The sequence below is a fragment of the Podarcis erhardii genome (assembly GCF_964252035.2).
Source record: "Podarcis erhardii genome assembly, chromosome: 4".
NCBI lineage: Eukaryota > Metazoa > Chordata > Lepidosauria > Squamata > Lacertidae > Podarcis > Podarcis erhardii.
In genome coordinates this window covers 30,772,962-30,799,864 of record NC_138508.1, presented here as the reverse complement: position 1 = coordinate 30,799,864, position 26,903 = coordinate 30,772,962, and the positions used below count along the sequence as shown (strand labels likewise).

General features: G+C 44.9%; 1 protein-coding gene across 2 annotated transcripts in view; it reads left to right on the top strand.

Annotated features, from left to right (window-relative positions):
* Positions 1–26,903, top strand: part of LOC309341144 (galactosylgalactosylxylosylprotein 3-beta-glucuronosyltransferase 1-like) — a 56,631-nt gene that overhangs the window by 8,536 nt on the left and 21,192 nt on the right. Inside the window, exons 2-3 of one of the 2 annotated variants that reach the window (XM_081860655.1) lie at positions 21,642–21,741; positions 26,665–26,886. The gene's annotated coding sequence lies outside the window, so the exon portion shown is untranslated. The remainder of the gene's footprint in view (positions 1–21,641; positions 21,742–26,664; positions 26,887–26,903) is intronic. The other variant, XM_081860656.1, reaches the window with a different exon arrangement.

Below are 26,903 nucleotides of genomic sequence, written 5' to 3'. Positions count from 1 at the left end.
CTCCTTGGAAAGGACACTGCAATCAGCTGTGAAGCCTGTTTGAGGCATTGTTTTACGAACCACGCTGGAATACAAAGGCCGGGCTAAACTGTTCTGAGCCGGTGTGCTTTCAGTTGTCCCAGGTATTTTGCATCAATGGCCACAGCTCTGGTAGCTCTCTGCTTGCTACGTGAAGCAATGTAATAAAAAGGAGAAATGAGCATTCATAAAATTTAAACACTTGATGCAAACCTGGTAAGGCTAGTCGTAATGATGCAGCGTTGCCAGGTTTATGTGGCTACATGTTGCAGTACGTTAAGAAAAGCAAAAGCAATTTTGTTTGGGGGAAGTGCTGCCAGCCCATCACAGACTTTGGATAGACTCACTACAGTTCTACTGTGAAAAGACCATATTATGCTTCTTCGGTGGGTGGGACCTTGCTTATATGTGCTCAAAGTAGGGATGGATGAATCTGTCAATTTTTGGTTCTCTCAGTTTCTAGTTTCTCCAGTTTTGTGCAGAACTAAGGGTTGTGACCCTGCTTGTATTGCTCACCTACTCACCCACCCCACTTAGACCTCGTCAGCCCTTCCCCCCTCCCCTTACAACTCGCCAAGCCAGCGTGCCCTTTCCTTACACGGCTGTAGGGAGCAGTGTGGGTTGGTGTCGGGGGCTGGCTGGATGACAGTGACTAGTAGGAAGCGCTAGCTGGGGAATCCCCAAGGGAAACCCCAAGAAAACCCCCAGGGTCTCCCAGGTGGGCGCCATTGCCGTTCCAAGAGAACAAGGGAGGTTTTCACAGTGAGTTCCAGCACCTCTTTTTCTAGAAAAATAGCACTGGGAACCCCCCAAGGGAAATCCCAGAGGTGGAAGGCTCAGAGCCCAGGGATTGGTGGTGGGACACTAAGGATAGATCAGAGGGGGAAGATTGGGAAGAAGTGCCAGATACCGAAGTGACAGCAGGGTTTAGTGAGCAGGAAGAGCCTGTGACAGGGAGCAGTTCAGACTCGGAGGCTGAAGCAGAAGAGGCGGGGGGGGGTTGTCAAGGGACTTCTGAAGAATTCTGGAAGCGCATTGTCATATTGACTTCCCACCACCATTTTAATTGCTTTCATGCATGGTCCTTGCAGTGTGCAGGATCTCCTTTCAGTTGGTCTGGATTTTCTCAGCGAGGCGGCAATGTCCATAAAGCAGACCTACATGGGGCCAGGCAAATGATGGTCTTCTTCCTATATCAGTGCTGCTTGGCCCCAGAGAGGGCTTTCTCCATCTCTCTGTATAATGTGAAACTGGCATGGCTTCAAATCCATGTTAGTGATGCTGGGTATGCATAGCAGGGGACGATAATAATTTTGGATAAACAAACATGGTCTAGTAGAGCATGGTCTCATGTGTGACTTATTTGATAATGTTTATAAATGCTGAGGTTTTGTATTGTGTGTGTGTGTGTGTGTGTGTGTGTTTGAGTGGGATTTCATTTTATTTATTCCCTGCATGCATATGCTATTTCCCCCCTTTTTTGGAACTCAAGAGAGTGGGTTCCTCCAGTTGACCTATTTATTGTGCATTCATCCTGATATGCTTGCGTTGTGCCCAGTCTTCATTGGACATTTGTTCTGCTTCGTTTGTGACAATGAGCGAGCCTCTTGATTTGCTTCTGAGTGTTCATCCTCTTCCCCGTTGATCGTTTGTTCATCCCACACAATGCATTTCCCTGTCACTTTCCTAATCTCAAAAAAAAGGGGGGTCAGTTTCTTGTTAAAAAGTGGGTCTGTTTCGCCAGGGCGAGGAAGTGCTTTAATTCACTAATAATAATAATAATAATAATAATAAATTTATTATTTATACCCCGCTCATCTGGCTGGGTTTCCCCAGCCACTCTGGGCGGCTCACAACAGAATATTAAAAACAAGATAAAACATTAAAAACTTCCCTAAACAAGATGAAATGACTGAGCAGCCATAGTCACACTGGTAACAATTTCAGGGTCATCACATAAGCTTTTTGTTTCATTTTTGAAAGGAGTCCAAGATCTATGTAAGAAACTGAGCTAAGCATATCCTTATTTCAGCTGGGAGAGCATGAGGGGTGAGGAATGAGGGGTAATGGTGCAAACTTAAACTTACAGGATGCTCTTGAACCCTTACTGTGAATTAGTGACAGCCCAGGGGGACCCAGCATATACACGGTTCCCAGGCAGTCCCCCATCCAAGCACTAGCCAGACTCTGGCTAGCTTAGCTTGAGGGAAGTGATGTTGTGTTGCCTGCCTTCAGACTGTAGATCTGATTTCGTCTCAATCACAGGTGGTCTGACCAGTGTAGAACCCTGTTAGCTCCTACTAACAGTAGTGCAACGGATGCCTTAAAAAACAATTGAACACAGATTCCATTGACTGGAAAGGTGGAGGAGAAGGGGATGCCGCTGTTCGCTGTATATCAGATAGTCCCTTGAGGCTAGCGTACAAGGTGTGCAGCAATATCCATTGGCTCCCAACTTGTCCTGGTTAAGCATATGCAAATTCCCAAGGTTCAGCTTAATTTAAAGACTTGCTTCTGCTTTAACAACGGACGTTCCCCTGTTGCTTAATACGTTTTCTCCTTGTTTATTCTCCGAGCATAAGGCAGAAAGGGCTCCGTCTCCTGACGCCGTTTCATATGCCCCCACCCAGCTGCCCCAGCCTCCCCACTCCATGGTTTTGGATGCCGTCCCATCTACAGACTCCCCCAGTTTGGCTGCTTTCCTAGGATGAGACTTCACAATTGCTGGCTACTTCAAGCCAGAAATCAATCAGCCAGGAAATTCCTTCTGTCTGGCACTCAGAGAATTGGTAGCCTGTTTCCAAGAGGCTTCAAGGCAGGAGTGTGATGAGTTGCGGGGGTGGGGGGCAGGAGGGGCCGCGGGAAGGAATCGGGGAAGAACGCCACTTTATTTGAAAGCAATTGACAACTCAGAAATAATCAGCACAGAAAGTAATGCCCTTGTATTTTGTGAGCTTCTCCACTCCTTGGCCTCACCTGCCCTTTGAGCGCATCACTGCATAATGCTATTGTTGTGGTTGTCCTTAACTTTCTTTACAAAGTCACCTGCAGGTGCACGTTCCCTATACTGTTGAACACCTTCAAGATTGAATCTGTGGCGTGCCCCACAGCCAAAGAAATTTCAACATGGCAGAATATTACAGCGAATGTCAGGAGCTCACAGGGTGAGGTAAACGGGATCCTTACCTCCTCCTGCAGTGGTCGCCGGTGGGAGCAAGGAGTGTCACGCTGTGTGGCTCCAAACTTAACGTAGTGACCTTGGGGCCATACCCCAACATCCCCTGTGTGGCTGTGTTTGAGAAACCATGGCCTGGGGTTTCAAAAACGTAGTAGGGGGGAAGCATCTGTAAATTATAAATGGCTTTAAACCAGTTGACAAGCTGGACCATGTGTAGAGGAGGGCGAGCAAGACGGTCAAGGGTCTGGAAACCAAGCCTTATGAGGAATGGTTGAGAGAGTTGGGTATGTTTATATCTTGATTTTATTCTGTGAACCACCTTGAGACCCCCAGGTATAGGGCAGTACAGTGGTACCTCTGGATGCAAACGGGATCCGTTCCGGAGCCCCGTTCACATCCTGAAGCAAACGTAACACACGACTGCACATCTGCGCGTGTGCGGGTCACGTTTCGCCACTTTCTGACAGAAAGATTGTGGACTTCCTTGGAGGTTGTTAAGCAGAGGCTTTATGGTCATCTGTTATGGATGCTTTTGCTGAGATTTCTGCCTTGCAGGGGGTTGGATTCCCTTACAACTCTATGATTCTACGCCAGACCATTGATTGGTTCATCAAGCTCATTTCCGGTCTGTGACTGTAATAAATCAATTCTACTTCAGTTCTGGTCCACCAAGCTCAGTTTTGCCTGCACTGTCCAGGATTTCACACCAAGGTTTCTACCTGGAGATGCCAGGGATTGAACTCAGGACCTTCTGCATGCAAAGCAGATGCTCCAATAGACTTTGAAGGCACATCAAATGGCCTCAGCAGAAGAACAGTTGCTTTCTAAAGGAAAATAACAGGAGCCACATAGGCCTAAGGTGGCTCTTTTGCAGGGTTGAGGGAGGGCTGAAATGCCAGTGCTCTTTCTGACTTTTTCAAGCACCATCTGATCTTGTTCTCCTCCGTTCCGTAATATTGTACCCCCTTTTTGTTGCTTTTCATCTCCATGCACAATCCCCCTCCCCATCTCTCTCTCTCCCCCTTCCCCAAATCTGCACAAAGGTGAAAAGGAGCGAGGAATGAGGCAGGGATGGCTCTCCTCTATCTGCTGCTTCTCTCCCCACCTCCACCATGAATGAGCCCCTTCATCCTCTCCTCCAGAGGAAACACAGATGCTTTTGTTTGGCGGCCTTGTAGGATAGGATGGAATTAATAAATCGGAGAGCTGATGTTGTGCTGCTACATTCTTTGCAATTTTAAGGCGAGAGCCTGAAAGAAAAGTTAATTTGCCTTCGGAGAAACCGCAGAGGCTCGGCCGACTGTTTATCCCCACTTTTATTTTTCTTAGACGCCGCTCCTTTTATTTTCTTCTTCTCTCGCACTCGGCCCCCTTCCCCCTTTCACCTCTCCCCCGTAATCCACCTCTGCTTTCTCGCAAGGAGGTGCCTTATGCAGAGTCAGGCCATGTTGTCAGTATTATGGAGAGCTGTCCAGGGGTCCAGACAGGAGAAGCTCCCAGACCTACATGGAGACGCTTGGGATCAAACCTGTGACCATTGTGCATCTTCCGCCATCCTGCCCCACCTTCCTCTTTTTGTCCCTTCACCCCTGACGCTTGCTTTTTCCTACCAAAAACAGACCAAGGTAGAATTCATATGGCTAAATCACTAGCAGTATCAAGAACACACTTAAGTTTGCTTCCCAGTTCAGGGGAGATGGCTTTCCCCATTCAGATATTTGTTTGTGCAAACCAGGTAAATATTGGGGGCCATTGTATAAAGTAAAAAGGTAAAGGACCTCTGGACGGATGGAGGGGTTCATAGCATCAGCACCTTAAAAAGGTATTGTTTCTCCCATAGTTGCAGCCTTGGATTCAAACAGAATCAAACGTTGCTCTCAAATGTTTCTCCAGCTTGCTGTTTCTAGCTCACATCCCGGCCCCAACTCTGCTCTCAGCTGTGGCTTTTGCTGTCCCATTTGCCCATCACCTCACCAGGAAGCTAGTTTGGCTATTTCCCAGAATGAGAAGGCTTGATTAGCTTTTCATACTTGCTGGATCCAGGGGTAGAAAAGTCTGGCACACAGTTTAACACCCACCCGCCCACCACAAATTCATAGCAGTAAGTAGATTGTGTCTTTCTCCTTCCCGTTTTATTGATGGGAAGCCAAGGTTGAGGAGTAATGATTTGCCCAAGGTCAGCCTCTGTAAGTCCACTCTAGAGCAGGATCCAGATTGCCGTACAACATTTTGTGCATTTGAAAAGGAGCCGGGGTGTACTAGATATATATCACACTCTGTGTGACTCCTCAGTGAATCATGGGTCTTCTTTGTGGCGTTCAGTTTCCTCAGCCACAAATCCTGCGTTCTCTTCCGGCATGGAACACTGGAAGCTTGCAATGCAAGTCAGCTTGGTAAATCACTGCTTTGAAACTAGAACACCTAGGAACATGTTGACTGTTCTCATTTCCCATACATGATATTTCTCTGTGTTCCTGTGAGCAGAATCGGATCCTGCTGCTTCCGGAATGGCAGAGACTCTGCTCCTTGAATTACAACCAAAAATATGCCCAGGCTTCCCCTTAAGCTTATGTGATTCTGTTCAAGCAGAAGAGTTGCGAACAATTCCATATGCTTGCATGGCAGAGAAGCAGAGCTGGGGAAGGGTTGAGAAATTTCTGTGGCACCCTTTGCCGTGCTTAGTGCTGTCCCGTGCTGGTTGGGGCTGATGGGACTTACAGCCCAAAATGTATGGAGGGCACCAGGTTGGCGAAGGAGGCCATTGCATAGAAAGTTCGCCACACATTAGCTGTCATGAAAGCCATGCAAACGCTTGAAGAGAAGGCTGAGAGGTGATCTGATAGCCATCTTCAAATATCTGAAGGGCTGTCACATGGAAGATGGAGCAAGCTTTTTTCTGCTGTTCCAGAGGGTAGGACCCAAACCAATGGGTCTTGTTATTCAAATAACAACAAAGGAGATTCTAATTAAACATCAGGAAGAACTTTCTGGTGGTAGGAACTGTTCAACCATGGAACGGTCTACCTCAGAAGGTGGTAAAATCTCCCTCATTGGAGGTTGTTGGTTGGTTGGTTGGTTGGTTGGTTGGTTGGTTGGTTTAAAAAAGGTTTATGTATGCAGCATTGATATTGCTGGGATATATGTATGCCCAATTATATAGAAATTGTGGCTTTTTGCCTCCCAAACCTATTGGTTGATAATTTTCCTGTTCTGTTGGAGAGATGTGGTTTCTCTCTGGATCATTTGTGGCTATGGATGAAGATTTATGAACTTTTGTTACTATGCATATGTGCACATTTATATATAATCAAATTTTGTTTTTAGTTCATATCACTTCAACACACACACACACACACACACACACTTACAACAACAAAGAAGCAAACTAAAATGCAGCAAAAGTGGAGATGAGGGAAGGTTGAGGGATGTGAGTAACATTCAAAGATTTTGTTCACTTTCAATTTGTGAGAATGTCAGAAAGCGATATGCTGTGATCTGCTAGAGGAATTCGGCATTTTAAGTTTGTTTATGCTGCATGTAGTTTTGTTTGTTTATGCTGCATGTAGTTTTGTTTGGGGCCGAGTTATCTTTCATTGATGTTACCTTGTTAAAATTTTGTTTTGTGATGGTCCGATGACTAAATACAAATAAATGAATCTTGATCATTGATTTGGAAGGATTTGATTGCCGTAATGTACTGTTAATAATTCAGACTGTAACAATTGGTGCTGATGGGAAAGTGCAGGCTTGCACATCCAATCAAGGCACAAGCGTCGAGTGCGCCAGGCAGAATCTGCAGTGTGCTTTTGCCACTAACTTTACTTCCAACTCCTCTCCAAGGAGGCCCCTGAACCGTGGAATTAGATTTTCAATTGGCAATATCAATTCCAAACCCAGACCCTGCATTCTTGCATCCTTTAAACTCGAGATCTAAACTTATATTATGATTGGAGGACATAAGGCTGAAAAATAAATAAATTGTGATGGGGCCTAATGAATCTGTTCTACCTGATGTGTTCTACCTTATCCAACCCCAAACAATGAATGGGATTCAAGGAGCCTAACTTCCAGAAGGGCAGTAGCAAGGGTAGTCAGCTGCAGCAAGTAAACAATAAAGATTTCTTTGGCACTCAGTAGATTAACTGTGGTATATGCCTTTGCGGGCGAAAACCCACTTCATCAGATAAATTAAGTGCTACCCAAAGTTGGCAGGTATGCATGGATAGAGAGGAAAAGATGTAAACACTCAATGAAAGCTAGTGCCATAATATGTTGGCTGCTATGTAAGGTGCCACAAGATTCATCAATGTTTTTAACAGTAGTTTGGAAACTTTTGCAAGTTCTGCAGCTAGTGGCCCTACTCCCACGACTACTACTAAGCAGTATTTTTTTATCCTGTGAGCCACCCTGAGATCTTATGCTGAAGGGCGGTAAAAGGTAAAGGGACCCCTGACCATTAGGTCCAATCGTGACCAACTCTGGGGTTGCGGGGCTCATCTTGCGTTATTGGCTGAGGGAGCCGGCGTACAGCTTCTGGGTCATGTGGCCAGCAGGACTAAGCTGCTTCTGGCGAACCAGAGCACAGAAACGCTGTTTACGTTCCCGCCAGAGCGGTACCTATTTATCTACTTGCACTTTGATGTGCTTTCGAACTGCTAGGTTGGCAGGAGCAGGGACCGAGCAACGGGAGCTCGCCCCGTCACGAGGATTCGAACCGCCGGCCTTCTGATTGGCAAGTCTTAGGCTCTGTGGTTTAACCCACAGTGCCACCCGCATCCCACGAAGGGCGGTATATAAATCTAATAAATAAAACAAAAATAAAATATGTTGTTTACATTAGCCCCACCTGTCCAGGCAGCGGATAAGTTTTAGATCCACATGTGAACTCTGCAGCTGGAGCCCATCCCTCAGTCATCTTGGCTCAAGGCTGCCACTTGTCCTGTCTGAAATGAATGACAGGCAATGCATCTCTGAAGCATCTGCAAAGGGCTTGAATGGGCCATGAACGAAAGGTGGGTTCAGTACTTGCCTGGAGCTGGAGCCCAGGTCCTTCAATGAGCTTGAGGCTTTTCTGCTTAATTCTATCATAATTTGCAGGATGACTGCATAGTTTGTGGGTGCCTCTGCTGACACCTATGGCAACCTGTAGCACGGGCGTGGGGAACCTCAGGCCTGGGGGCCAGAAGCAGCCCTTCAGACCTCTCTATCTGGCCCTCATAACTCTCCCCAGGCCATACCCTTTACTGGTCCTACTTTGCACCCCCAGAGTTTTTTGGTTTTTTCCCAAAAAAATGATTGATTTTCCAAATTTATAACAAACATCAAAAAGCAAACAAGCAAACAAACAAACATAAATCCTAACTATATTAGTTACCCTTTTGTTAACATTGTTAGGTGACTTCCTCAAATCCCCCTGGCTGAGTTTCTATGTATATCATTGTAACAGTTTTCCAAAACTAATTTCTCATAAAATTTACTTAATCAATTAACATCTTTCTTTCTTTCTTTCTTTCTTTCTTTCTTTCTTTCTTTCTTTTTTTCTTTTCATTTTAACTTTAGATATATGGAATAACATCACATATTTAAATCCTAAGCCAATCTGGTACTTGCAAGTATTTCTTTTTAAGTTACCTTAGCATATTTAGCTAAATAGTCTTTAAATTTCATCCATTCCTGCTGGTACTCCTCCTCCTTCTGGTCGTGGACTCTTCCGGTCAGGTCGGCTAGCTCCGAAAAATCCATCATCTTCATCTGCCATTCCTTCCACTGTTGGTACTTCTTGTGATTTCCAATTTTTGGCCAGCAAAATTCTAGCAGCTGTTGTGGCATACAAAAACAATCTAACATCTTTCTTGGGCAATTCCAAACCTATTATTCCAAGAAGAAAGGCCTCTGGTTTCTTGCACCCCAAGAGTTCTTGCCTGGTTGGAATGTGCCTGATCAAATGCCTCTTCCTTGCCTGGGTGTGTGTAGCAGCTAACCAAATGAACAAAGGTAAAAAAATTGCCATTGTTGCTACACCTACATGTCTCTTTAGTCCTCCCCACCTCAGCCATGTGGCCTTCTGAAGGCTGCTCAGGAAGGACTGTGGCCCTCAGGCCGAATACATTTCCTCGTCTCTTGCTGTAGTGCCATTCATTTCATGCGATGCCTCAGATCCAAACAGGAGCTAGTGACACAGCAGCAACCATGTTCGCACCCCATCCCCCTGGCTGAAGATGGAATGGGGAAGCAAAGCCAGTGAGAGAGGCAGCGTCTCTCCTTGATGTGTTGACCAACTACATACCCTCCAACATCCTGCAGAGGAAAATCAGGATGTGTGTCTCTCTGGGCTGCACTTCCATGTGAGTCACAGGATTCATCCAAGAGCATGGCTCCCCAAAACATGCATCTTTCAGGGCTGCACCATTGCGAGATCCAGGTAACCTGCAAGAGAGCATGGCCCCCAAACATGAGCATCTTTCAGGTCCACACACTCAACAAAAATGGGACTTCCAATCTGAAGCTGGTGTGGCTTCTGTAATTCCGGGATGTCCTGCTCAAAGCGGGACAGTTGACAGGTATGCAACTAGGCAGAGGACTTGGTGCTGCAGGCAGCTGCTGCTGCTGCTACATGTCAAGGCATCCCCAGGGAACCACTACAGGCACTTGGAGGTGAGGAAGCTGTGTCGATTCCACACATGACATGTCAGCAGCATGGCTTCCTTGCTGCCTCATAACAAGGCTCTGGGCTTGTTATAAGTAATACCTCTCCACCCCCCCCCCAAAAAAAGAAATGTGCTAGTTCTTGCTGATCACTGATTCTTCTGGGGCGCACATGTGTGATTCTTAGCATGACGTGAGTAACTAAGATTAGTCACAGATATAAATAACTTGTTTTATCAAAACCCATCTGTTTCCTATGGTATTGTCATCCAGAAAGAGCCAGTGTTGCTTTCATCAAAATAAAATATCAGTGCCCTCAGTTACCCTTTGTGCTGTCTGAGAAAGTTCACGGGGGGGGGGGACCAACTAGCCAAGAGGTAATATCTCCCCACAACGCCTGGAGGCAGAGCCAAGTAACCAGTGGTTTTTATCTTTTCAATGGGGAACAGCCCTTGTTTTTGGATCCCAGTACAACCTTAGTGCAATCTGCCATGTTTTTTGCACTGACTAGGATCCAACTCAGTGTGTTTCAAACTTGGGTCTCTCGATATTGTTGGACTCCCAAGTCCCACCATCCGGTGTTCAGAAATGATGAACATTGCAGTCCAAAAACAACTGGAGACCCAGGTTTGAAACACACTGATTCTAACCTTATTAAAGCTGCCATTCTGTATCCAGATGCCCACTGGACACAAGTGGACTTACTTCTGCGAGTAGGCATGGGATTGTACTTAACACCTCCTTCTTGCAACTGTTACAAACTTTAGACTTCAAGGTCTTTTCCTTCTCATCCCAACTTTTTCTTAGCCTAACATTCAGTCGAGTGTTAAAAACTGAGATATGAAAGCTAGCAGCTAAATGGCACTTTAAACCTAGGTTATGGGCGCAACAATGGGATGTCTAGGTGTGCTTTTTTATAACAAGAATAATAAACTGAAAATGAATGAACGGCAGCTAAAATATTATGTGCATTTTTCACATGGTCTAGTCCTTACCTTGCACACACCCCCAATATTCTTAAGAGGGTCTCTTCTCCAGTCTTCAGAGAGTAGCTGGAAGTGGGGAGGCAGAAAAAGGTCCTTCTTTCCTTTTACTCTGCAGTTTTAATCTGAAATCTTAGGTGCAGTACTGCACCCAGAGCTCAGAAACTGCTTGTGCTAATGAAATTCCCTGTTGCAAAATGTGCCTAGAACAATGGGAGTTTCGAACACTGATCCAGTCTGAATATCAGGGGAACACAAAAGCCTGCCAGCTGCACTGTGACATTTTACTTGATCCTAATTAAATGTATTGCCTCATTATTTTTGGGTCTCCCCACCCCGAAGCAACCCACAGTTATTGGATCTACTACTAAAGTTTGAACAATCCGCATATAAACCGGGGACACCGGGAGAAGGATCGTGATTCAACATGGTATACTCTGAAGCAGAGGACACCCTCCAGCTGTTGCACCTCCCATCATCCCTGGCCATGCTAGGTGGGGCAGATGGGAATTGGGGTCCACATGCGCCTGAAGGGCCCCATGTTTCTCAATCCTGCTCTAAAGACGACCAATGTCTTGAACATCATGCAGTACGTGGTTTTGTGCTCCCCTGCTGCTATGGAAAATGCAGGTTTTCAGCCTCTCTCTGTCCAGCAACTTTTAACAAAAGGCTGCTTGCTCTTTTTTTGCCCCTGTGCCCCAGCATGTAAGCTGTAGTAGATACAAGGCATGCGACAGCTGGCCTTAGTCGACTGCATGTTCTTAAGCAGGTGAGAGATAGGTAGCCGTGTTGGTCTGCCATAGTCAAAACAAAAAATTCCTTCCAGTAGCACCTTAAAGACCAACTAAGTTAGTTCTAGGTATGAGCTTTCGTGTGCATGCACACTTCTTCAGATAACTGAAGAAGTATCTGAAGAAGTGTGCATGCACACGAAAGCTCATACCTAGAACTAACTTAGTTGGTCTTTAAGGTGCTACTGGAAGGAATTTTTTCTTTTAAGCAGGTGAGTTCATCTTAAGGAACTACATACGCCACGCATGGAAACTTGTATGCCATGAACTCCCATCTATCTAGTCCAACATTCTGTTCTCACAGTGGCCATTCAGATGCCTGTGGGCTTTGATATGCATTTATACTCCGGCCCATATCATCCATCCAGTTCGGCTATTATCTTTTCACTGATTGCAGGGTTAGTTTGCTTGAATGCACATAGGAAACATTCTCTGTCAGTTGGGCTGGCGGCAGCAGCACAATATCAGGCTTTTAAGCTCCAAGCAACAACATGTACAACCATCCTCTCTGGAGCAGTGTGACTGACTGTGAAATAAAAGTAAGTCCCCTAAAAACAGACCTAGGATATGAAAACTGTGCTCACACATATTCCCTGAGTTCATTAGTAGCACTTGGCTACATAGACAATGGTTTATACACACACACACACACACACACACACACACACAACATTTTAGAAGCTTCTTGCAGCAGGATTTGCTGTTGTGCATTTGATGAAAATTACTGTTTAAATATTTAGTTTATTCTTTTGCATTTGCTGTTCAGGCAGCATTGCATGTAATTTTAAACAGGTTTTAGGCTCCATTTAGGTGGTTCTCATGTTTGAGAGTTGTCTGATTTTTAGACATTTGGGTTTTTGATATATGTGTGTATGGGAGGGGGGAAACATTTAAAGGAACTTGATAATTTTATTTGATCTAGTGGAAGGACTATGAGAGTGCATTATATCCTACATTTTATGATCCCATTCTTAGGGCTGAGAAAGGATTTGATCCAACGTGTGACAGGGCTAGAATAAATCTCATTTGAAACATCTGGACTTGCTTCCCCCTTGCAAGTGGTGCTTTCCCAGTTTTGTGGTTGTCTTGGTGCTACATGCCTTTTTGCAGTGGTGTTTCTGAATACAGCCTAATTAGCCATTTGCATCAGGACCAGGATGGCCTTTCCACCAGGTGGCTGCCTAGGACAGCACTTTATAGGGACTTGTATCTAATGCTGGAACAACCTGGTGGATGCAGAAAGGCAAAAGAACCGGGCAACAGGTAGGGAAAGTACATCAATGACAAGTCCTATGCAAACAACTTGTGCATATTTACTTTGATATAAGTTCACTAGGCCTTTCTCCCAGTTAAATGTGCATGAGATTTTGGCCCCAGTATATTACATGTGCTATTCTTTTTTTTTATAAAAAAAAATCAAATACAACAAAGCATGATCATGAGTCCACTGAGAGCTGTAGGAGATGAAAACGAAGGTTGGAACAGGCACATGCCTTGTTAGAAATCAATAAGCCACTGTAATCAACAGGATGGGAGGCTAAGAGATCCAGGATGAAAGAGTATACCCAGTACATCATCATCATCATCATCATTATTATTATTATTATTATTATTATTATTATTATTATTATTACGACGACGCGGGTGGCACTGTGGTCTAAACCACTGAGCCTCTCGGGCTTGCTGATCAGAAGGTCAGCGGTTTGAATCCCCACGACGGGGTGAGCTCCCATTGCTCAGTCCCAGCTCCTGCCAAACTAGCAGTTCAAAAGCATGCCAGTGCAAGTAGATAAATAGGTACTGCTGTGGCAGGAAGGTAAACGGTGTTTCTGTGCGCTCTGGCTTCTGTCATGGTCTGTGGACAAATGCTGGCTCCCTCAGTCTGAAAGCGAGATGAGCACCACAACCCCATTGTCACCTTTGACTGACGTTAACCATCCAGGGGTCCTTTACCTTTTTACCTTTATTATGATGATGATGATGATCATTATTATTAATTTCATTTCTATACTGCTTTATATTTTTAAGGGTGGATCTCAAATCAGTTTACAAACTACTTTAAAACATCAAATAAAACAATCTAGAACAAAACATTACTGAAGAAAGTCAAATATAAAGTATGCATTTAAATACAATTAACACTCATTCAAACATAATTAACAGGAAACAAAAATATTATCCTAAACATTTTTTTTAAAAAAAAACAAAACACTACAGAGGAAGTCAACTGCAGAATGCACATTTAGCAGAGCAAAGTTAACAAAACAATTATCTTAAACATTTCAAAAGAAAGCATTACTAAGTGAAGTCAGATATAAAATACATGATTTGAAAGACCACAGCACCAAAAGATCTTGGACCAACATGTCCATGCAAGCCCATTTCTGAAGTTTGGTGTAGTTGAGCTGCTGAAAAAAAGAAAAAAAATTGCCTTCTAGTTCTTAGGTAAAGGTAAAGGCACCCCTAACCGTTAGGTCCAGTCGTGGACGACTCTGGGGTTGTGCGCTCATCTCGCTCTGTAGGTCGAGGGAGCCGGTGTTTGTCCGCAGACAGCTTCCGGGTCATTTGGCCAGCATGACTAAGCCGCTTCTGGCGAAACCAGAACAGCACACAGAAACACCGTTTACCTTCCCGCCGGAGTGATACCTATTTATCTACTGGCACTTGATGTGCTTTTGAACTGCTAGGTGGGCAGGAGCTGGGACTGAACAACGGGAGTTCACCCCATTGTGGGGATTCTGCCGACCTTCTGATTGGCAAACCCTAGGCTCTGTGGTTTAGACCACAGCGCCACCCGCATCCCTTTCCAGTTCTTAGATGTTCACAAAATCTTCTATTCAGGCACTACCGCCAAACTACAGGATAGAAATCTTTCAGTGCAGTGCTCCAGTAAATTGAAACTATTGTTGTTTTCTCCTTCCCACCTCCCTAAAGCTTCATTTAGCCTCTCCACCAAAAGCCAATTTCACAAACCAGGTAATAAGTGGATGTGTTCAGAATAAACCTAAGACTAGGTGAGAAGGGCTGCCTTTTGTTTACCTTCCCAAGTGTTTCCTGTGATTGTCCTAATGGTGATGAAGCATAGCTCATGCAAGAATGCTGGAAGGAAGTTCCTGGACCATGAGGTGCAACTGTGGTGGAATCTACACACATATAAAAAAACACTGTGAAAATGCTTTTTTAAAAAAAAAACGCTTTGAAAAATACATTGAATTTGTCATGGCTCAGTGTCGGCATATAGTGTAACATTTGTATATTGTACTTTACAACAGGTTTAAAACGTTTTATTTACAGCTGTGTAGTTGAGTGCTGTGTTTCTAAAAGACATGGACCTGCAATGAGGAGCAAGTACAAATGAGCTTGCTGCAGGGGTTGGGGCTAAGATACAGGGTATTATTAGCCAGTAACTCACCTGCCTATATGACCATAATGTGGTATTATGTGGAGTGCTCTAGGGCAACCTCTAGCCCTCCAGATGTGGTTGGACTCTAGCTTCTATTATCCCTGACCATTAGCCATACTGGCTAGAGCTGATGGGAGCTGGCCTCCAACAGCATCTGGAGGGCCACAGATTCCCTATCCCTGGCCTAGACAATCTGTATTAGGAGGCAGCTAAATAGGGAACGGGACGTGGGTGGCGCTGTGGGTTAAACCACAGAGCCTAGGACTTGCCGATCAGAAGGTCGGCAGTTCGAATCCCTGCAACGGGGTGAGCTCCCGTTATTCAGTTCCAGCTCCTGCCCACCTAGCAGTTCGAAATAAAATAAAGGGAAATAAAAGATTAGGCTGAATTCAAATTAAAGACCAGGCAGAATAGCTCTGTCTTACAGGCCCGACGGAAGGAGGTTAAATCCTGAAAAGGCCCTGGCCCTGGTGGAGGATAGTCTGACTTCCTTAGGCCCGGGACCTCTAAACTATGGTTATTCATGGACCTTAAGGTCTTCTGTGGGGCTTACCAGGAGAGGCGGTCCCGTAAACCCCATTGCAGGGGTTGACCTAGGGTCCTCTCCAACTCTACAATTCTGTGAGTCTATATCTATGTGTATGTGTGTATTTGTGTGTGTTGTACTGACACTTAAAAATAAATAAATTCAATGTTATCTCCATGGGGCCCTGTGGGAAAGTGGGGTTAAAATGTGCTAAATAAATGGAATTGGCACCCAGTGCCCTTATACTGCCACTGCTCCCATCGACACCCCCGTGCAGGTTGTAACAGAGTGACCATTGCCTCCTTTCCTGCCTCCTCTTGCTTTGGACGCTGCAACTTTTTCTTCCCTTATAAGCAGTACATCCCCAACGTGCAGCTGAGCTCTGACACAATACAGATAACAAGAGGACCAGTTCAGTGAATCTGTGCAGAGCCGTTCTCTGATGCGGAAAGCAGTGTGAGAAACCTGCTCATTACAGATGTGTTTCTTTTTGGGGGGGGGGGTCTGCTTAAACAACTATCTCATTAAGTCTGCATAACAATGAAAGAGCAAGGAGAAGCCAAGCCCATGATTAGCAGAACTCCATCTCTGTAGCTACCTCCTTGAGTCAGTGTTATCCTGTTTCTTAGGGTGATCTATGCCTGGTGACCAGCTGCTCCATCAGCCACAAGCTGCTCCCACAGTCCATAGAATGATATGGATAAACCGTAATCTCAAACAGTATGTTGAACCCGCTCTGATAAATCTGCTGTAGCTGATTTGAATCCCCTTGTTAGCCCACCTCCCCTTTGCGTAACAGGGGATGAACGTCTTTGCATACATAGCTCTCCTCACTGCAGTGCGCTGGCAGGAAAATGTACAGTGGGATTTTTTTAAGAAAAGAAAAGAAATTGGTTGTGCTCCGTTGCGTTTTTCAGAATGGATGCTAAGTGTTGATTGCTGTTACCATTAGTCCCCGGTCTAATCAAGTATTAAAAAGGTTCAAATTTGTACAAAGCATCCCATGTTTTTGGAATCTAAGCACCAGTTCATCCTCCACAGAAGAGATGGACTGCCACAATTTAGGAAGGACGTTGATAAGTTGGAATGTGTGCAGAGGAGGGCGACCGAGATGATCAAGGGTCTGGAAATCAAGCCTTATGAGGAATGATTGAGGGAGCTGGGTATGTTTAGAGTTGGAAGAGAGGGAACTGAGGGGAGATACAATAGCCATCTTAAAATATCTCAAGGGCTGTCAGATGTTGTAAGATGGAGCAAACTTGTATTCTCCTGCTCTGGAGGGTAGAACCAATGGCTTCAAGTTACAAGAAAGGAGATTCTGTCTAAACATTTGGAAAAGGAGATTCTAACTAACACCAGGAAGAGCTATTCAACAGTGGAACAGTCTACCTTGGGAGGTGGTGGACTCTCCTTCCTTGGAGGCTTTTAAGCAGAGGTTGGACGGCCATCTGCCCTGGATGCTTTAGCTGAGAGTCCTTCATTGCAGGGGGTTGGACTAGATGACCCTTGGGTTCCTTCCAACTCTATGATTCTAGGTAGATAGAGGGGTGTGATCAGGGAATACTGGAAGAAGCCAGCTATCAACTACTGCAGGAGTTACCAAACTGTGAACTGCAAGTTTTCTTTCAGGTGGTCTGAAAGAAAGGTGGGTCCGCATTAAAATATCTGTGTGGATTTCAATTGTATTTTTATTGCTTCTATTACCATTTGTATTTATTTTTATTGGGTTACAATTTGAGTTCTGTAGAATTCAAATTGTGAAATAGTAAAATACAATTTAAGAAATGAAAGTGGCGATAAAAAATACAATTAAAAACCGCATGGAATGTAGCCCAGCACATTTCAAGCTGCAGAAAAAAAATCATTTAAGTGGTCCACCAAGACCCCCAAGTATTTTCCAGTGGTCCATTGTGGGAAAGGTTTGGGATCCACTGACTCCATTCCCTTGGATCTGATGGTCTATTGGCACTTTACCATTTTCCTATGACAATGCAACCTTCCATGCCACAATTTTCAGAGTTACCTGAATAAGAATGTGATCAGGCTGGATAGCTGTTTCATAAAAGCCACCTGTGGCATGTGGAGGCATGAGCCACCAAGGCTCAAATAACCATAGACCAAACACCAGCTTTGGAACCTCATTTTATAGCCAGTGTATCCCTTGCAGAAAGGGACGCGGGTGGCACTGTGGGTTAAACCACAGAGCCTAGGACTTGCCGATCAGAATGTCGGCGGTTCAAATCCCCATGACGGGGTGAGCTCCCGTTGCTCAGTCCCTGCTCCTGCCAACCTAGCAGTTCGAAAGCACATCAAAGTGCAAGTAGATAAATAGGTACTGCTCTGGTGGGAAGGTAAACGGTGTTTCCGTGCGCTGCTCTGGTTCACCAGAAGTGGCTTAGTCATGCTGGCCACATGACCCAGAAGCTGTACGCTGGCTCCCTCGGCCAATAAAGCGAGATGAGAACCGCAACCCCAGAGTCAGCCACGACTAGACCTAATAATGGTCAGGGGTCCCTTTACCTTTACTTTATCCTTTGCAGACTATGTCCTGGAAGACCAGGGTTCAAATCTCCACTCAGCCGCAAAGCTCACTGGGTGACCTTGGGCCAGTCACTGCCTTTCACCCTAGCCTACCTCCCAGGATTGTTGTCAGGATTAAAAGATGGAGAGGATCACATTCACCACCTTGAGCTCCTTGGAGGAAAAGTGGGATATAAACGTGACAAATAAAGTAGATAATGAATATATATCCTGTGTATGGATTTTCCAGGACCTGTACACCCACCCACCCCTCAGTTATGTATTTATGGGCTGACCTACCTCTTTGGGGAGGGGGCACAGAAAATGTGACACAATTCTGTGACGTTACCACTTCAAGATACAGGTGGGTGGGTGGAGAATCACACAACTGTTGTGCTCCTCTCAGGCACTCTCCAGCCGGTACATACAACATCTGCACAGTTGTATCTCACACAGCCCTCGCCGTTGCAACTGACGTTAACAGCAGAGGAGTAGAGACAACTGCTTTCCCCCCAGTAATAAAAACACCGCTGTGTAGCTGCTGGGGAAAACACAATATCCTGATAGCAAGCATTACTCGGCCAAAGAGATATCTGGAATACACACAACTCTCGCTCGGTAATGACGGCATCTTTCGTTGCACAAGGAAAATACTTTAAATAGAAAAAAAAAAACCCTGGGTGTTTTGAAGCAGGCAGGGGGTGAAAAGATACAGATCTATAGCAAATTCTGTTCTTGACCCCATATCACAACATCTGCTTGTTCTGAGATAGTAGGAAACTGCCTTATGCTGAGACCGTTAGTCCATCTATGTCAGATGGCAATGGTGGTTGCTCGCGAGTAACCAGTCAGGATTCCGACCTGTCTCTTACAGGTTTTATTATGGTGCAAAACTATTTACAGTGCACAAGTTCATGTCTGCCTCAATCGCTAGCAAAATCCGGGAGTGGTCGTTTCTGTGTCCTCCCCCAACATAAGAGCTTAGTCACCCCCAGCCTTTTCATTCCTTCTTTGCATTTTACACCTCTGTGCAAGGTGGGCGACGGAAGAGGCGTGCTTCCCTCCTGGCCGGCTTGACCAGGAGTGGTGCTGAGGCTCCCAGCAGCATCCCCTCCTTAACCCTGGAGTTGTGGCTTTCCCCACCCTCAGACTGACGAGGTGCGGCGCTGGGGCTCCCAGCAGCATTCTCTGGTCCCTTCCCCTCTTCCCCTCTGGAGACATGGCTTTCTCCACCACAGGAAGAGGAACTGCTTGGCAAGATTTTCGAAGGTTCCCTGTGTCCCAACCGCCCCTCTCCCTGCCTTCCCTGTTCCGATGGCAGTCCCCTGACAATCTTGTTCAGTATTGTCTACACTGACTGGCAGCTGTTCTCTGGGATATCAGACAGGGATGGAGATGCCAGGGATTGAAACTGGGACCTTCTACATGCTGGGCACATGATCTGCCCCTGAGCTATGGCCCTTCCCTTCCAAGTGGGATGTGGAGGGAGGAGGGTGGCAGTGGGCAACAGGAAGTTGCTCCTGATTTCAGGGAGCAAAAAGAAGAGCTGCCAAGCACCACAGACACCCGAGCCGGCATGAATTATGCATCCCTTGTCTGAAGAGAGGTCAGCCTCATCAATAATGGAGGAAAGGCTCCCCGCTCTGCCGTCTGCCTGCATCTTCCAGCACCAACAACTCATGAAATCTGCATGGACTTTCTCAGGGTGCTTATGGGCTGCCGGGGGAAAGAAGCCGCAGAGCAGGAAGCAACCGGCACATCGAGCTGCGGCAAATTTCTGCGCATGTTTACAAGGCACCGAATGAGTACGGGATTCATTTGCGCAGATCTGATTAGATCCTTTCTGGCACAGGCCCACAAATGCACGCTTGCCTGTGAAATGCAGCTGACTGCAGCTCGTGCATCCGGGCTTGGGACTTGTAATACTGACTTTGTTTCACCAACTGGTGACAAATTTTAAGGCAGACACATCTGTACTCACCAGCACAGTGTCCTGTTTAGTTTAAAAGAAAAAGAAAGAAAAAAGAGTCACTTCTCCAAGTTTTCCAGTGTTGTTGTTAAGGTCAGATGGGCAGGTTATTTGCCTGCCCCGTTATGTGTTTTTTAAAGCAAAAATACTCATATGGTGCATATCTGAATGTCAGGGCTGAGCCATGCATGGCTGGACTTGAAACCAGGCCCAAGAAGAGCCTTGCTGTCTGGCGCTAGAACTTGACTTGAGCAGGGTCTGTGCTAAACTAGGGCTGAATCTGATGTGCAGTGGGCAAAGGCCACTGATATGTTGATCAGGCCTGGACAGAAGCCCAATATCCTGTTCTTGTTCTTGTTCTTGTTCTTGTTGTTCTGGCCAGTACAGGTCTGGCCTATACAGAGGCTGCCAATCACAGGGACTGGTTTTCCATGGCTCTGAGGCCTGAGTATCGACAGACCTAGGCAACTGACTAAGGATACGTCCAAACCTGGTTTGAGTCTCTGGATGCTAGAGGGTACCTCCAGACTGTCATAGCTTTGTGAGGTGGATAGTGGGAAGTTTAGGTTTTCACAATGAAAGTGGATTAAAGCATTCTGTTGCCCAAGCGCTACCAGTCCAATTATTTTTTAAAAATGTCTCTTGCGATTAGGAAAGTGGCATGGAAAATGCACTTAGGTTGGTGTGTCACCTCCAGAATGTGGAATAACTAGACTCATATAACCAACATGCTTAAATCTTATGCATGAAGGGGTTAAGACCATAAAGTAAGCTGTCCTGCCAGACTTAGCTCTCCTTGGGAGGGACTGTGAATCAAGTCTTTGTTCCTTTGGTCTACCAGAGAAGCTCAACGTGTGAGGAGATCTGAGATGGTTGCTGCAGCTCAGACCACATGGCTTTCCCAAGCCATGCTTGTCTTCCTATACCAATAATTTAGGTTCTTTCACCACAGTAACTAAGACGAGTTTTACTGCCTGTGCAGCTTTTCTGACTTCTATATGGAAAAGCACATGAATCTGAGTTATTAAGTAAGCCATTTTTAACTTACCAAATGTGTGGTCTTTTTCTATGCTGGGGGAAGAGGGAAACTTTGGAAGGAACTCACAAGGGCATATTGTAAAGGTCTAACAGCCTGTATTTCCACGCTTTACTTTGCTGCATATTTTGTGATTTTAAATCTCTGCTGGTGTTCTCTCCCCAAAGAGTCCTTGCCCCAAGCATGGATCTTGGCATCCAGGAACTTTCCTTTTCATATAACTATTTTTTCCTTGCCAACCAACACAGACGTCATATGGGGGTCCCTCCTATGTTTGAGATCCTGCCCAATGCCATTTCCACCACTGGAATGAGCACATAGCAGAAATTCCACCTCCAACCTCACCTACTGTCTCAACCAGCCTAATACACTTGAGTGCAGATCTTGCAGTCATCATTAGGGGTCATAGATTTAAACTCTCCCTTTGAAAGACACAGATTGCACCATTTTTAAGGAAAGAAAACATGTTTTATCTTTCTGCAATTAAATACTCTGTGGCACAAATAAATAATTGGTTTTCATGAGCATGGCAAAACTTTTATTAAACTTCCTCCCTCTTTTTCTTCTCCTAGGTTTGGTTTGGTTTTCGTTAGAGGGATGTAGGAAGATTAGAAAAGCTGGCCTCCAATGTATTCCTGGACTGCAGTTCCTGCCTATCAGTTTGCATTAAAGGTAACGTAAGGGGCACCAGATATTTGTGTGAATCTCACCAACCAAAAAACTTCAAATTCCCTTCCAGACTCCACACAGATCTGCACACCAACCACATGCCTGGTGCATAGAGAAAAGGGCCTTAACCCCACTCTTGAAATTAATGTTCCTATTTCTTTCTTGGCATCATCACACACCTGGTTACAAATATGTGATAAAGCATTTACACCCTGACCCAGATTCACTGCCCTCTGAGAGCAAAGCGAGATGTTTGTTTGATATAAAACATACAGCTGTGTGTTAAGTTTGAACTTTAATCAGAGGGGTGTGTACTTAAGCATGTGCTTGTGTGTGATCCTTTCAGGGAAGGTTTAATGCAGAGAAGGGAGGGTTGTTTCTTGCTTTCATAGTGTGATCAGAGCCAAAATCACTTTCTACGTACAGATAGAAAGGTGTTTTTTCCCCTCCCTAAGATCGCATAGCTCCCCCCAAAGAATCCTGGGAACTGTAGTTTGTTAAGTGTGCTGGGAATTGTAGCTCTTTAGGGTGTTGTTCTCAGGATTATTTGGGGGAAAGCCACATGCTTTAAAAGTATGAGGTGAATTTGACCTAAGCATTGTAGTTACACTGGTGAGAGGTGATTTTGGCTCCATTCACCCTGGGGAAGAAAGAGAGAGGCTCATATGTATGTCCATATATGAATGATCCAGTTTGGGAACTTTGCCTGCCACAGCAAAGACTGGGCCATCCAAATGTGTTTTTTGCATTAGGATGTCTTCCATTGCTGTTAAGGGGATGTTTCTGCGCAAGGGCCTAATCCAGATAAGCAGCAGTTGGAGGTTCAAAGCCCCTTTCCTTCTCATCGCCACCATCAGAGCGTCCATCCCAGTCATCTCCTCCTGTATGGGCCAATTTCATATACGCAGCTAGAATGGAAATAGCTAGCAGTTGGACAGCAACCCAGCTGCCAAGGCCTACTCACCGGAGCCAACGATTACAGAAACTGGCTTTGTTTTTGTTTGCTTGTTTTGTTTTGTTTTTAAAATATAAATCTTTATTAGTTTAAAATACAATCATACAGTAAAGGTAAGTATAACAAAATTAAGCACAAAAAAGAAGAAAAAGAATTCGTCACCTCAAAAAGGTCAAAAAAAGGTTTAAAGGTGACAAAAAAAGAAAAAAAGACAATTAAAAGAACCACATATTTACCGTATTTTTCGCCCCATAGGACACACTTTTTCCCCTCCAAAAATGAAGGGGAAATGTGTGTGCGTCCTATGGGGCGAATGCAGGCTTTCGCTGAAGCCTGGAGAGCGAGAGGGGTCGGTGCACACCGACCCCTCTCGCTCTCCAGGCTTTGCGCAGATCTCTGCAAGTCGTGGGAGTTGCCTGCATGCCGAAGGCTGGGCGCGCTGAGCTCCCACGGCTTGCGGAGAGTTGCCTGTTCTGGGGTCGGGGAAAGCTCGGGCTTCCCCCGCCCCAGCCCCGCGCCTGGGGGGGAAATAAATTTTTTTTCCTTTATTTCCCCCCCCCAAAAAAAAAACTAGGTGCGCCTTATGGGACGGTGCATCCTATAGGGCGAAAAATACGGTGTATAACATCATGTCTTATCCAATAAAGTTTTTATAGAAACCGGCTTTGAGGGACAAACTAACAAATATATGTGGCCAATTGTGTCACATGGCCAGATTTCTTTATGGAGAGATAATCCTTTGTCTGGCATGTATACAGGCTGTCACACCCTTTACCTTTGCAGCTGGTTAAAATTAATTGCTCCATAATTTGAGTATCATACTTAACTGTTCAAAACGAACCTGCCGAGTGTAGCATGTGAAATGGAAGGTTGTGCTCTGTGCTTTTTCTTGGGGCTCCACGTAGATGGATATGCAAATCTGCTTCCTACGGAGAGATTTTGCTTGTAAAGATATGGGCAGATATGTGTAGAATGACAGATCGAAAGCATGCTTGTTCACACTGTCAACAATCTTTGAATGGCTGCTAATTCCAAGAGTCGTCTCCTCCTCCTCCTCTTCTTCTTCTTCTTCTTCACATACAAAATTATATTCATTTTACTTCTTTGACTTGAAACCAATACTTGCTTTCCTTGGATACAGGGATGGGAATCTGTGGTCTGCCAAATGATGGTGGACTCCAGTCAACTCCCATCAGCCCCAGAGAGCTTGTCCACTGGGCTGGGATGATGGGAGATGTTGGCCAACACATCTGGAGGACTACAGGTTCCCCAAGCTTATTTAGCCAATCCTTCTGACTCATAACCCCCACCCACAATTATGAGCTGGTTGCGTAGACGACAGGAACACTTAAGTTAAAGGGGAAGCATCTGTTTCAAAGGCTGCGTCTCAAACTTTTAATTATGAAGCTCTCCTTTAGATATCTCTATATAAAAGGAAAACGGATGATGGATGACTGAAATTAAAGCGAGACGTGTATAATTGGAAATCGGCTCAAGGATCTTAGGCAGCATATTGAAGGCATCCATCATTCGGCCAGTGAATGTTGTTATAGGTGGTTAGGAATGAAGTTCCAAAGCAGGTATTAACAGATATGGGAGCTGAGAAGAGGAAACCTCAGAAAAGAAGAAAGGTGATGAAAGGGAACAGGGAGTGATGAGAGCTCATTTCTGATCCTAGCTTTCAGAGGCCCTTCCAACATTTATAAGCTTCATTTAAACTATTAATACTAGTGTATAGGCAAATGTCATGCACATCTGCCCCATTTTTGTCTCTTTTTGGTGATGTAGTTCACATTTTTTGACTCTTTGTATAAGTGGCCACCCAAATGTAACCAGCTGTGACCACCTGACCAGTATACTTGCATGATGTGTTTCCAGACACTGGTTTGTTCATCCTTTGAGTCCTGTAGGTGTACTTTCGAAATCATAGTTTTTAGAGCAGCATTTAGAATGTGAAACGTCAAAAAAAGCAGCCGCTGGTTGCTGTTATTTCATTGCTCCTGAGCAAAGCCCTCTAGAAAGTATCTAGTGCATTCAGACATTACAAATCTGACACCATGTTAATTAAAGGGATGTTGCCATGTGAGCACGTGTCTCAGTGATATGGGTCTTTGCAAGAAAAAGTAAAGGGACCGGGTGAAAATGTTGTGTTAACTGCTCTATTCTGTGCATGTATTGTATTCAGAGATCCAAAATATGATTTGGAACAAGCTATCCAGGCTGGCTCGTTTAAATCTGTTTGTGTTTGTCCCTTGATACAGTTGGAACAGGAAGTAGTTAATCATCATTATGTGTCATGAATGCATCATCCCACTCCTTTCCATAATTAATCTGGGAATCTGTTTTAAACGCAACTGCTTTTGCTGCTCACTATTAACTGTTTTGCCCTCTGCTTCTAGTAATGAGAACAAGTTACATCATTGTTCGGATTTCTTTTGTCCCTGGTATATTTAAATGCACACTCACAATAGCATTTCCCCCTGCCAGCTGTGGATCTTTCCCTGTTGCATATAGTTCTTTAGTCATTCTCTACATCTCCCAGTGCCTAATTTGCATTAATTGTTTTCCATTCATCTGTTTTTATGATATGTCACTGCCCTTCACAGTTCTTCTAAACTCCTAACAAAAGTTGCTTGAGTTTTTGCAGAACGCCATTAACTCTCAAAACTTTTCATGGCATTCTTCCATTCCCAGGTTTTTAAGTGGAATATTAGGGGTGATACAGCACAAGCACACACTGGGCACGCAGAGCTGACCTGAAGGTGTATAGCATTATGAATGGAGAGAGATGTTTTTCTCCCTCTCTGTAACACTAAAACCCAATGAAGCTGAATGCTGAAAGACTGACAGCAGACAAAAGAAGTATTTATTCACACAGTGCATCATTTAACTATGGAATTCATTCCCACAAGAAGGAGTAATAATGCCCACCAACCTCCAGAGCTTGAAAAGGGGGTTAGACAGATTCATGGGGGATAAGCCTAACAATGGATACCAGTCATGATGGCTTTGTGCTGCCTTCAGTGTCAGAGGCAGTGTGCCTCTGAATACAAGGTGCTAGGCATAACAAGTGTGGGGGGAGTGTTTGTCCTCCTATCCTGTTTGTGGAGTTTCCATAGGCATCTGGTTGTCTGCTGTGAGAACAGGATGCTGGACTTGATAGGCCTTTGATCTGATCTAGTAGGACAACCCTAATATTCTTGAGGTGTGAGTGCATGCTGGCAAAGGTGTGTCGTCATGGCGAAAGTGCTCTCCTTCCCATTCAGAACATTCCCTTTTTATACGATGGGGTAAAATGGCAAAATTATTGACATCAATTGGAGCACTAGACTGATGATAACTGCTTGGTCTTTCTCAAATGTCACTGTAAACTTTGGAAAGAACACTAATTAAACACTGGAAGGAAGACTAGCTGTGCACATGTAAAGTGAAGATTGGACTCGTGGTGAAGAACAAACTGAATGTGAGTCAGCTATGCGACACTCCAGCACAAAAGGCCAGTTCAATTCTGGTTTGTGGAAACATTCTACCCAAGGCTCAAGCAGGAATAATATGTTTTATGCTGCACTGGCAAGGCCTCATGTAGATTACTAGGAACATCACAGTTCCAGGAGCATGTTGCTAAATCAGAAAAGATTCAGAGCTCAAGTTAAACCTGTCATCTGAGGAAAGGCTTGAAGCACCTATGTATGTACTCAGCCTAGAGAGAACAAGATAGAGCTATTTAAAAAAAAAATCCAACCCTTTAGCAACAGTTTTTGTTTTTTTAAAAGCAATGACGTAATTGACTTTGTAAACGTATGGCTGTAGCACAGGGACTCACGAAGATGCCTGGTAAGTATGTGAATCAGCTGTTCAAATGAAATACTTGTAGTTGTGCTTTTCGTATCAGGAACGGCCACGGTGGTCGTATTTCTTCCAAGCAGGTGAGAAACTTTGCTTTGTGACTAATGAGGTCTGTGTCTGCTTAGGCCTCCAGAGAAAGCACCGTCCCCCCCTGACAGACAGGAATGTGGAAGAAGGCCTGCAAGGAAGTGCCAAATGTATACACTCTGCACCTGAGGAGCATCTCAGAGGACACCAACTCCTGGCAGATCCCAGGAAGGCCAGGGGGCTAAACAAACCTGCCAGCTAGACTCTCTTCCTCAAAGCCATTGGTGTCAAGGCATGCCCTCTGTTGTGACAGATAACTGGTGAGTCATTTTGCAGC